This window comes from Epinephelus lanceolatus, chromosome 1, assembly GCF_041903045.1.
Source record: "Epinephelus lanceolatus isolate andai-2023 chromosome 1, ASM4190304v1, whole genome shotgun sequence".
NCBI lineage: Eukaryota > Metazoa > Chordata > Actinopteri > Perciformes > Serranidae > Epinephelus > Epinephelus lanceolatus.
In genome coordinates, this window is record NC_135734.1 from 37,551,793 (window position 1) to 37,564,956 (window position 13,164).

General features: G+C 42.2%; 1 protein-coding gene across 1 annotated transcript in view; it reads left to right on the forward strand.

Annotated features, from left to right (window-relative positions):
• The first annotated feature begins 7,743 nt into the window (after window positions 1-7,743).
• The window catches only part of tafa3a (TAFA chemokine like family member 3a), a 171,902-nt gene continuing 166,481 nt past the window's right edge, over window positions 7,744-13,164 (forward strand). The window contains exon 1 of the mRNA XM_033626071.2: window positions 7,744-8,278. The gene's annotated coding sequence lies outside the window, so the exon portion shown is untranslated. The remainder of the gene's footprint in view (window positions 8,279-13,164) is intronic.

Consider the following 13,164-nt stretch of genomic DNA (forward strand, 5'->3'; position numbering starts at 1 on the left):
TGGAAGGGCACCCCAGAGGGCACCTTATCAAGTATTCTTGCACTCTGGGCCACTGGAGAGAGACTTTATCATATATTATCTAGCATATAGGGGCATCTAAGAGAGCTCTTATAAGGTGTTTCTGCAGGTGAAGGTCGTATGATCAGCTCCTCTATCACCTGCAGTGTCAGTTGAACAGCCTGCAGACTAAAACAGAGATAATAAGTAATGATAAAAACAACGAAATGTCCGTTAAGTTGGTTAGCCCTCTCTGGGCTCACTCGGACTTACATGTTCTCTGTTACCTCCTCATTTGTCAGCGATGGATATTCAGAAAATCGCAAGTTGAAATCAACGTGAAACCTGATTGAACAGCTTTTGTGATTGCAATATCTGAAATTTTTAGTGTTTGTTGTTTTCAGCAGACAATGAAAGCACGCAAACACTTGAGTGATACACCTCAGGATGTCTGAGTCAAGGTTCGATCCCACGTCTACATGTCATCCGTCAGTGTCCTTCACCACTCAGACATCTTCACAGTGAATCAACACCACCCACCAACCTCATCAACCTTACAGTGAGAAAGATTTACACTGACAAACAAACAAATTCATCTCTATGTTAGACTCTGTTCATTTGACAGTGTCCCAATGGCTCAAAGCCTTGCAGTCCGGAGGTTGCGGGTTCAATCCCTCACTTGATCATCTATGTTTTCCTTCTGTCAGCCGTCAGAGCGCTCCTTCATAAGCCTGTCTTGAATCTACCTAACAAACTGAACCAGGATCAGCCTGTATGATATCGACACTCAGCCCTGATCAGAGCCTCAAGTCATCAAAACAACATCAGAGTGACACATATTTGGTTCTTCTTTTAGTTAAAGTATTTCATCAACTTTCCTGACATAAGAGGTGACTCATATCTCAGCTGAAATGTGTCAGAGCTGCAGAGGAGTTTTAACCTGTCAGCAGCTGCTGATGGAGGCCACACTGAGGTTTTGGGCATGCTTGATCACATTAAACTCAACAAATATATTCTGGACAAAAAGCAGAATAATATTAGTTATTTATCCATGGACAAAACTTCAGGGTGAACTTTTATAAAAGTAGCTTTTTGACATATGACATGTTGATATATGGCTGTCATTATATCCTGTCAGTAGTACATGAGACAGATTATCTGTGAGAAATATCATGTTCCTCTGCCTCCTCCTAGTGCTCCAAGCACCAAGCAAGAATTCACTAATACCAACCAGTCAGAGCCAGGAGCAGCTGTCGATCGCTGTTCTTGCACAGGCTGCTCAGCCCCTCTCTGCTGCTCTCACTCAGTAAAGCCCAATATCCTCAGCTAGTGGCTTTGGGAGGAGCCTTGCAAACACACTGTCTGAGAAACAAACAAGCACAGTCAATGAAAAAACTGCCCATCACTCCCTTTGTCAACAGCAGGGTCCATGGCCAAGACAAGCAAACAAAGGAAACCCATGACGAAAAGCAAACTAAAATGAAAGAGTTAAACTGAGCTCAGGCCAGCTTCGGTTTTGACCCCTTTCAAGTTTCCATAGCTCTCTACATCTCGGAAAAGCCACTTTGATGGCTTTCATCATCAGTCTTCCTCTGCATTTTTTTTCATTGCGCATGGTTGTTTATCAAGATTAGAAACTCCTCGGCTCTGACTGATTGTTTTCGCTCAGGTGTGGTGGATTTTTGCCAATGCCATTAGGAGCACTGTGAGGAGCCAGAGGAAACTGATTTTTTATTTAGAGATCTCATGCACTACTCTCAGGATATAGTGACAGTTTCAGCAAATATGAGAAGAAGTTATTTCAGTTCAAAGATGTTTTTTTGTAGTAGTGTTGTTTGTAACTCTGGTTGATTGCTGAGTCTCACTCCCACAGTGTCCCAGAACCTTTAAATGGAGAAGATTTAGAAAGTTTTCTAACATGGTGGCCAACTTTTATGGCACTTCATTGCGTTTTCTCCACCACAGAGTACATATAATCATACATCCTTGTACACAGGGCCACTGTAGAGGGCACTTGATCATATTTGATCTGCCAAAGCAGCATCCAGAGTCCACCAGTTCTATGAATGACCTCCAGGAGAGACTGTCTGAGAAGGTCCAGTTTTTCTCTGTCTCGAGTGTGACTGTTCAGAAAAACTAAAAAATACCTCAGATTTCATGTTGTGCAAACAAGTTCTTGTCCAGCATAACCCGAACCTTGAAGAAAAAAAACTCAAGTGGGGTTGTATGGAGTATGTACCGATAGACAATATATCAAATACAGTAGATGTCAATCGGTACGCAGGCCGATGTTTGGCTGGAGTTTAACATGCAAGTGAAGCAATATACTGCTGTGGACAGGTGCAGCAAGAAGACATATTTTAGCCACTTAAAAAAGTACTATCTATCTGCAGTAGTTTAAGCTATATTGAGAGTATTTTCACAGCTCTACCTTTCCATCAGACTGCTCGTTCTGACAGGGAAGCTGTTAACGGCTTCAGTTCCCCATCTATGCTTTCGTCAAAGCCACCAGACTCCATTGAGAAAAACAGTAAATTTAGCTCACTGAACACAGGAGCTGCTGGTCTACCACTGCCTCGATCAGTTAGCTAGTTTGTGTTATTGTGAGAGTTTGATGTATCAGATCTAACCCTTTAAAATGCAAAAGTCCCACAATAACACAAACAAAGTAACTTCATTGAGGCAGCAGTAGACCAGCAGCTTTTGTGTTCAGCTATGTTAAATTACTGCTTTTCTCAATGGAGTCTGGCTTTGAAGAGAGCAGTATGATGGCTTAATCTTCCCATTGGAAATCATTGTATGACAATTTGGTAAAGCAGTGAAAATACTCTCAATACAACATACACTTAAATTCATGTACATTTTTTTAAGGTGGGACTTTTTGGTGTTTGAAATAGGTTTGGTTGCTGACCCCCTCCACAGCAGTGTATTGCCATGTCAAACTCCAGCCTGCCTCTCCAAACTGGGGGCATGCCAACAGAGATCTGTTGTCTGTATTATAATGTCTATGGATAAGTATCCAATACAATCCCTCTTTAAAAAATCTGAACTGTCCCTTTAAGTGTCACTATTCAGATGAGTTATTAGTAGCTCCACCAAAGAGTGATTTGCCCTCTACACTATTCCAACAATTTTCATCCAACATAGGTAAAACTGTCCAATATTTAACTAATATCATATTATATATTCAAAATATTAATACAAATTTGTGTAATAACACTTTTTTTCTTCATCCTATTAATCATCTAATGACCTCTCACATTTATATTGTGACCCTTTTAAGGGCACTTGACCTCAAGGTTGTGGGTGAATATTCTCAGTCTTCCAGGTCATGGTAATACTACTGTAAGTGCTATCTTGTTGGCAACTGGACTTGCTTGAGTTTCTTGAAGACATTTCACCTCTCATCCAAGAGGCCTCTTCAGTTCTGAAGAATTCAGTTCAATTTTATTTATAAAGCCCATTATCACAAATAACAATTTGCCTCAGAGGGCTTTACAGCATACATCATCCCTCTGTCTTTTGGACCCTCACAGCGTTCTAGGATGACCTCTAGGTTGAGAACTACTGGACTAAATGACCTAAATTTATATAAAGTAGATAAAACTAACTTAAACAGTAAAATGCTCCTTATGCATTGATGCATCAGTGTTAAATCTAATGATGTTGTATATGATACCATAACACTCAGGGGCCATTTATCTGCAGAATGAGAGACTTTTATTTCTGATATTTAGTTGATAATGCAACTGTACTTTTACTTAAGTGGGATTTTGAAAGAGGACTTGGGTTGGTACTGTTCTTAAAGATCTAAATATTCATCCATCACTGTTGAAAATAAACACTTTTCATCTGAGTTGTGAGTGTTTGACTTTCTTTTGTTTCTTTAAATCAGTTTGAAACACATAGTTTGTAATTTCATTTGACCCAATCTATTTTCCTATGTTTTGGGGATTCGCTTATACAATAGGCGACAAAAACATTGTTGATGAAAGTACATTTTTCTCATCTTGATGGCAGATTTATTCTCTTGTGTTAAACTTGAATGTACGACCTGTAAGAACAATATACGTTCTATATGGTAATTTTTGCAGTGTAACATTGTCTGTTTTGATTGTGCTCTATTTTTGTTTATTAAAGCTGTTGGCACCCTCACTGTTGAGACTAAATTGAGTTCATATATTCTGATTTTGTGTGGGCATTATTCTCCGTGGCTACAGCTCCCCACTGGTATCAGAGTGAGTTGGTGAAGTTGGAAACTCCATTAGGGTCGGGCTCCTGATGAAAACCCATTAATGGCTCTGCAATCGGGATTGAGGTCGGGGGATAGACCTGGCAGTGCAACCGCACACAAAGCCATAAAGCCTGATGTAGCTGCCTCTCACTGAGCATCTGCAGCTGAGGAAGAATAACTGTCCCGGTGTCTGCAGACCTGTTGAATTAAGGGAGGCATTAACTGCTGCTTCCTCTGCATTATTGATGGCCAGCTCCATTCCTGAGGCCATTATGCTTCCTATTTTTCCTCTTGCAATTTTCTGGTAGACGTCCCACTGTCTTCAAACACACTTCCGCGGTGAAGGCGAGTGAGAGTTCAGGCAGAGGGCTCGCACTGCTCCCTGCAGGGTGCTGTTATTTTAAGCCTGAACCACCACAATCAGTGTCGATGCCACGTAGCCCTCCACAACTGTTGTTCCTCTGTGTGTGAAGTGAAAGTAATCACAGGATGACAAGCATGGGATGATGAGTGTTATGCAAGGTGCCACCTACACTATCAAGACCAAAGTGTGGTTTCCTCACTTCCCTTGCAGTGTGACCTCAAAGAGACAAAACCAAAGAGTTTTTTTTCCATTAGATTTTGATGCCAAATGCTCAACAACCGGGATTACCTCATGACTCACCTCAGCTGCCACATACATTTGTTGTCGAACTCTCTCACAGAAGCTAATACTGCCGGCTTTATCTGCTCTCACACAGCTTGAGACACCTTACCTCACGGCTGACCTCATCCTGTCATATGATTTAATGAGCGGAGCTGTGTCACAAACCACAGTGTCAGGGGTATGACAGGATAGGGCTACACAATGCACTAAAGATTAATGAGGTCATCTCCTCTCTCAGTGTGTGTGTGTGTGTGTGTGTGTGAGTGTGTGTGACAGAGAGGGAGAAGCAAAGACACTTGATGACTTTGGGAATCGTATAATAAATGGCGTAAATAGAATCAAAATAACAGCTCCTCTATTCATAGGCAGTTATGAAGTGATGTGAGGCCCGGCTCTGGTCTACATATCTGCTTTGAATTTTATAGCTCAGCCCGGTCAATGATAATAGCCTGACATTTTTTGTATTCAGTCCCCGGGGATTTGAGTATTCTGCCCTTTGATTTCGCTCGCATATGTGTGTGTCCTGTGTGTGTTTGCGGAGATGTCTGTGAGGTAGATGGCTTAGGCTTTATGATGATAACACTCTCTGAGGGTGTCCAAAATCAATCAAATCCAAACCCAAATGCTTGCCTCGCATCTCCACAGGCTATCTCAAAGGTTGGTATTGATTATTCCACCCATTCCTGCCTTTCGGAGGGCCAGACGAAAGAGGCTGCTTGAGAAATGGAGAGATGATAATGCAATTACTGAGGGGGGGGAAGCCTTTGTAGACCGGGCGGTAATGTTTGAGGAGAGCGGAAGTTGAATGTCAGACACAAACAGATGTATTATGATAACCTTGGTGAGTAGTCAGGAGCCTAATGTATGTCATAACACGCCAGTTCTTCTGAGTAAGGGACTGTCCACAAATTATTAGGGAAAAGAACGAGGGAAATCAGTGTTGCTGTTTTTATTTTTGCTGATGGGAGGGAAGCCGAACTTTTTTTGCAAGAAATTCTAACCCTAACCCTTTTTTTCCTCACCACATATCTTTATTTTCTTTCACATTTTATATTTGTGAGAGCTAAGTTATACAATCAAGATAAAATAATTACATCAGAGGTTGGTTTTAGTGTGCAAGGGCGTAGGTTTTGGTTCAACATTGTGGGAGACACATATGAAACAGGAGGTTTGGGGTCCTCACTCAGGTGTCAAACCTTTATTTTCTTGCTCTCTGGTGGATTTTTATGCATCAATTTTTGCTTTTTTTCATCAATTCATGGTGGTAATGTCTTTAATTTTGTCAAAATAAAAGCCACTACTGCTAATTTTCACATTTACATTGAGGGGGATGTGTCCCCTTTGTCCCCCTGAAATCTATGCCCATGTTACATCCCTTTTACACCAAAATTAGTATATGGAAAACCCACTAAAAATAGGTGACAGACTTCTGTCTCATTGCAAGTAGATCAGAGCTGCGTGCATGGCTATGCAGCAGATGAGCATGCCTTTCTGTATGTGTGGTTTCTTTTTTATTTTTGGTGTGTCATGTTTGATGTCGTGGACTGGCTGGAAAACAGGTTACTAAACAGGAGGAGGCAGCATGGAGGCCTGTGAAAACTCTGCAGTGGTTACTTCTTTTATATATCTCTTACTTATTCAGTCTCTCTTCCAAACTCAAAGTTCAACTCAACAAATTGGGACTGATGGGTGGAGACGGACAGTATTTCGCCCTTTCGCCTGGGTGCTGTGTTTCCATCAATGCCGATTGGAGCCGGAGCAGATAAATACCTGGGACTGCTGCAGTGTCATTTGACGATTGTAACCTTTGCCATTACATTTAAAAGCCAGATGTTAGCAGGTTTTTTGAGCAGTGGGAAAGCGTCTTTAGCGTGTGTTTTTCCACATGCTGATGACGCAAGGTAGGGATGAAAATAACGCGTTGCACAATCCCTTCAGCACAGAGCTGTCGCTTGTTCCCAATTGACTCATTTAGAGGCTGCGATACATACTAATTAAGCAGCTCTCCATTAAAAAGTAAAGACTGGCTGTATTTTCACCAATTTGTGATGTTTGTCATAAATATATAATTTGGAGATACTCTGGGGAGAGCGGTAAAGGAGTGGATCCAAAGAAACTATTAAAAAATATTAATAATCCTGGGGAGGTGCTTTAAAAAAGTAGATAGATAGATAGATAGATAGATAGGTACACCCTGGACAGATCACCAGACTATCACAGGGCTGACACATAGAGACAGACAACCATTCACACTCACATTCACACCTACGGACAATTTAGAGTCACCAATTAACCTGCATGTCTTTGGACTGTGGGAGGAAGCTGGAGTACCCGGAGAAAACCCACACTGACATGAGGAGAACATGCAAACTCCACACAGAAGGGCTCCCCCATCCCAGGGTGAGGTATAGAGGGTTCCTTGCTACATATAGAGCAGTGGTTAGCAATTTACCACGCCTAGACCAAAATAATTTTCAGACAGTCCCTTAATCTTTTCATAATCTTTTTATATTTTACTTTATATAAACCATATCACATTATAAACTGTCATCTTCGGTTTGTTTGCAATACATTTTCCGTGGTATAGGAGCTGCAAATGGATAAAAATCCCATTAAATGTATTAATCAACCCGAAAAAGCCACAGATAATGCTGAAGATTACACACTGACGCCATTTGTAATAAAATTAAGGGACATTTACTTCGCTGCTACAGAGACCGTGCTGCTGTCTACAAGAGGGCACAATCATCCGGTTATCATCATCTTCAGCTGGGTGAGATAAACGTCTGCACTCCTTCCTGTCCACACACCTCACACCTCCACTGGGTGGCGCTAAAACACCAGCGCAGCAGCGGCAGCACCAGGAGCAGCAGCTGCAGCAGCCCTCCACACACACTGACAGGAATCCGGCTGCTCTCTCTCATCCCTCGGACACCTCAAATCCATTTCTCGAACTGCACGAAGACGTTGCCAAAAAACACTACAACTGCATCCAGACTGTGGAGGGAGGATTGTTTAAAAAAAGAAAAAAAGAAAAATGATGCTTGTGTGCAGAAACTATGAGTGACGGTGCGCCGTGTTGTCCAGCTGCTGAGGCGCTCTGGTGGCGGAGGGGAAGTTTGGAGTCAGAGCCGGAGGACCAGCAACTTTTATAGACTTTCAAGTCTACCGCCTGCAAGTAGCCAGCAGCCCCCAAATCCAGACTTGTTTCACTCAGGGATTGTGCGTCCGGAGAAGCTTTGACAACAGAGCAGTGTTTTTAGGTGATGTGTTGTGGAGGGCGTCTTGAAGCGACAAGGAAATGGCATTTCTGTGAAGAAGAGGTCTCTGGTTTTTGTGGTTGACAATGGAGAATAAATGAAAGGGACGTTTCTGGGGATTAACTGACAGCACAACGACAGGTAGGCTGACTTCCCCTCATTATGTCTGAAAATAAAATGCATGTTTTGTTGATTTTGCAACATTAAGAAATTAAATTCAAACAATTTATCCTGTGCGTTTCCTTAATGCATCAGTGCACGTGTGGCTGCAAAATAGCCAATCAGCCAAACATGAGAAGAAACAGTCGATTACACCATTGATTGCCTCCACTATGATTAATAGTTATTAAGTTCTGAGACACCGGAGAGCTACTGGAAACTAATGACTTTAAGGTGGCGTGCAGGTGCAGCTGCAGGCTGGGGGGAATGTTCAGCATCATGCTGTCTACAGTCAGGCAATATCAGATTTGTGCAGCATCATGAAACCAACTGGCTGCTTGAATTAGATAAAAATCAAGTTCTTCCAAAAGGAGAGTCTGCCCACTCATTTTGGGTGCACAAAGACTAAAAGAAACTTCATTTTTGTGTGTATTTGTTTGATTTTTGCAGAAACATGTAGGGTATATGAAAGGTAAATTAGTGTGTGAGCGTGTGTGTGTGTGTGTGGTCTCATGAGCATGCAGACAAGTTATTATCTGATCTCATGGCTTCAGAGAAGAAGAATCTAAAATCCTTTGCAGGATTTATTGCTGATAATCTTGTGAAAATTACATATGGACTCTATCTATCTATCTATCTATCTATCTATCTATCTATCTATCTCTCTATCTGATGCAGTAGATTACATCCAATCTGATGTTTCATTTTTTAATCTCCTCCCCCCCAAAAAAACACTGCACAATATTTCTACATCCAAGCCTTTCCATCCTCTTCACATTGGTAAAGGTAACCCCCTAAAATATAAACATGGCTCCCCACAGTAAAGCTCCCCAGCCAAGTCAAATTGCTGCTCTGAATCGGGACCTGGAGCAGACTTCACAGCGTGGGCCGTGTCCTCCATCAGTGTGATTCCCTTCAACTCCAAAATAAGAAGCCAAACAAACAAAGCAACAAAAAAAGAGAGGCAGCTCCAGCTTCCAGCTTTAAGCAGCTTGTTTGTGACTTAAGAAAAAGTACAATGCTGTTCTCTTGTTGGATTATGTGGCGAAGACACGAGTGGGGTCCCTAATGAAAACTGGCTTTTGTGTTTGCTGTCAGCTGCTCTGCACACGAACTGTAGATATTTATGATTGTGCTCACACACCACTGTGAATATTTCTCTTTCTACAACCCCTCCCTTCTTCACTCTCCCACTTCCTCTCATCTTTTTTTCCCCTCATCTCCTTGTTCACCCCGTTCTTTTATCTGCCCTTCATCCCCTTGACAAGCATTGTACGGTCAGCTGTTTTTTTTTCACCCCCCTCTTTCTTCCCCTCAATTAGTGCCATCATCGCATTTCATCCTGCGGAATACGGGGATAGTAATAACCTTACACTGCTAATGCGGGGTGATACAATTCTGCTGTGATTAATTGAAGTCCCCTCAGAGAGTCAAAGGAGGCGTAGATCTTCCCTTTCACACTCACTGACAGGCAACCCATTATATTGTTTTATAGATCGCCGTCAGTAGCCCTTGAAGCTGCCTGCGGCCCACTGTTGTTCTGGAGGGTTTTATTGTGCAGTGTTATTGGTTGGTATTGCTGACAGGCAGAGCAAAGGCCACCCTGGGATTACTGGAGATGGGATCCCTGTGACAGTTCCACCGTATTTGATAGTAACACTGGAAACTTGGAGAAGATTTGTACGCTCTGCAGTGACTGTTGTTGTGGGGGAAAAAAATGGGAATTTCTGGAGCTAAAGGCTTTTAGAATAAACTTGTGTCTGCACCTGTAAACATCCTGCCACAATAACCACCGTGGCATGCGTATTCCCAAACAAGTGTTAAAAACAAAAAAATGGTTGCTCGTGCTTCGTGCTGTGTTGGTGGCGGCACTGCATCCATCCCTGCGAAAATAACCAGATTGCAGGCAGATTAGTTTGCATTTTCTTTTGAAAGGCGCCGTCCCACAGATATTGCAACAAACATCAGAGCCTGAAGAAGGCAGAGTGCAGACGGAGGCTTGGTGAGAGTAGTACTTGATATGCATGAGCCACCAGGTGATTTCCAGAAGAAGAGAACACCATGGATAAGAGGCTTGTCTCTAGTTTTAAGGAGCCACCCCAGGCAGTATTTGTGTTCTCCGCCAGCTTCCTGCGCACTCTGTCAGATCAATAGGGCATAATATGAGAGTCTGGCTTGTGTTTGCAGGCATGAGACAAAACAATACATTTTGGTTTTTGCGTTCTGCTTATATATGTATTCAGAGCCCTGTGGTGGTTGTGCTATTAAGATTGCCTGTTGAGACTAGAGCGCCTCCAGATGTCTCCATGTCAGACTGACATTACTGCATTTCCTATAGTGCGGGCATGCCAAATATATATGCAGGATACATATACATGTGACAGCCCAGTGTCTTGTCACAGAGAACATAGCGCTGCAGCACCACGAGTTAACCATAAAATCCTGGGTATTGCATCATTTCAGGAACTCTGTATTCACCACTAGCCTTGCAGATTTGGCATAGTGGAACAATAAAAAGTCAGCCATCTATCTACATGATTACACCCGATTTCAGCACCCCGAGATTCACTGCTCAGCGGTGTTCATAGGCTAATGTGTTTAGAAAGCACAGTTTGTTCCACCTCTCAAAGCGCCAGCTCGAGCTGCTGGGGTGAATCTATTGGGTGTTTAAAGGGAAATTCAAAGCCCCACCATGGCGAACGAAATGCAGCATTGTTACGCTCGTGTGCAGCTTCGTCATGTACAGAGGAGGGAGGAGGAGGAGGAGGAGGAGGACATGGGGAGAGCACATCCCATGTTTTATAGATGCCATTTAAAGGAGCATGCCCAAGATGGGCTGGCTGCAATGAACTGTAACCGCCGACAAAACACCAAGACAATAAACAAACAAATTGGTTTCCTGGAAGCCAGCAGTGTCCCAAACTTGCCCGGGCTGATCCTTGCCGATGTGGCAAGCTGTTTTTTCCTCAGAGATTAGGCTCTGAAGCACAACTCCACCTCTTATTTATTCATGCTGATTTGCTGTGTGTATGTTTGGTTGTGTGTGTTTGTGTGTGTGTGTATGTGTGTGTGTGTGTGTGTGTGCGTGCGTGCGTCAAGTGCAACAGTGTTGTACAAGTGTGTGTTTTCCTCAGTGTTTATGTGAAGATTTGTGTGGGCACATAATGCATGTGTGTGCAGGCACTTGTCTCTGTGTGTGTGTTGTGATGTCATTGTATTATATCAGTTCCTTGTTTGCTCAGCGTGCATGATGAGCACAAACTGATCCTACAGGGCTCCGTCATGTAAAGTTCATGTGACTCTGTTGTCCTAACTCGAGTAAACAGCTCACGTCATGTATTTAAAGGCATCGCACCGATAGTGGACTCAGTTTTTTGCTTAAATTCCTGCATTTTCAAGGTGTTTTTGTTTCAAGGATTTCTGTGCTAAATCATATTCTATTGAGGTCGAAGCAGAAGGAGGTATTTCGGGCTTCCCTGGTTTCCAGAATTAATAATCCCATTCATTTTTCACAGTGTGAGGTGATGGACAGTTGGAGTGAAATTATAATGATTGACATGAAATTCTCTCAGTGTAATCATCAGTATAAAAGACGAGGAACTGCTTTAATAAAAAAGTCTGGTTATTTGAGAGAATAGTCGAAGCCTTTTTATGTAAAAACGTCAAGGTGAGAAGTTAAAGAGTAATTTGAAACCAGACTGAGGAGCAGCATTGCCGTCTGGTTAGCAGTTGTGAGCCCGTTGCCCCGGCATCACTGTTGGGTGATGTCACAGTGTCCTGACGTACACCTTTACACCTGGCACCTAGGTGAGATGGCTGCCAAGCTGCAGAGTGCTGTTCGAGACCAACAAACAGCAAAACTGTGTTTGTAGCGAGACATCTGTGGCAATTCCAGTCATGATTTTGCCACCAAAAATGGGTATTTTAAACCAAAGCATGATCTTTTTCTAACCATGACCAAGTGGTTTTTGTGCCTAAACATAGCCACATGTGAACCACAGCATTGCTGAAATGTAAAATTTCATTCTATCTGCCACATAATGACTTACCAATGTTACATATCCCTGGTTTGCAGGACCACACACTCCCAACATTTACTCTTGCAACTGGGATGATCACAGTCCTTCAAATTTTATGTGCAGTTTTAATAGTCAGTGGAAGCTGAAGATTATGGTGTTGAGAAAGTTCATAAGAGTATCTGCAGTTTGAATTTAGCAGCCATGGCTCCATGTTTGATGTGTTTTTTTTTAATCCAGAAGATAAAAATAACCAGTTTTCAGGTCAAAAATATGTCTCTTTAAATTTTCCAGGCTGCTCTCCCTGAAAAATGGCCACATAGGTCAACTGTGCAAGCAGCTTATTAGAATAGAATAGAATAGAATAGAATAGAACAGAATAGATGTAACTTTATTTATCCTAAAGGGAAATTCAGCTGTCCAGCAGCTCATAAAAGACAAAAAATATATAAATAAAAAAATAAATAAAACAAACTAAAATACATTAAAATAAGTGCATCAATGGAGATTAAATTAAAATAAAATTGTCCATTTCACAGTCCAGTCCAGTTGTGAAAATTTGTGAGTGTGTGTGTGTGACTGGATTCAGTTGTATTACCGTGTGGACGAGGGATCATCTGAAACGCTCTGCTCTGCCTTTTTCTACCTGTTACGACCCATACTTACGTTTATTGTAATAAATGTAGTGATAGTTTTTAGTGGCAGTAGTGATTATTGTGGGAACAGAGAGGGAAGTTAGGTGATGTAGCGTATAAAGCAACAGTGTTGGTGCAGTGTTGTATAAAGATGGAAGAACTCTTGTGGATGGTGGATGGGTCAAACAAGCATAGGACTTTCACCCAGGAGAATGGT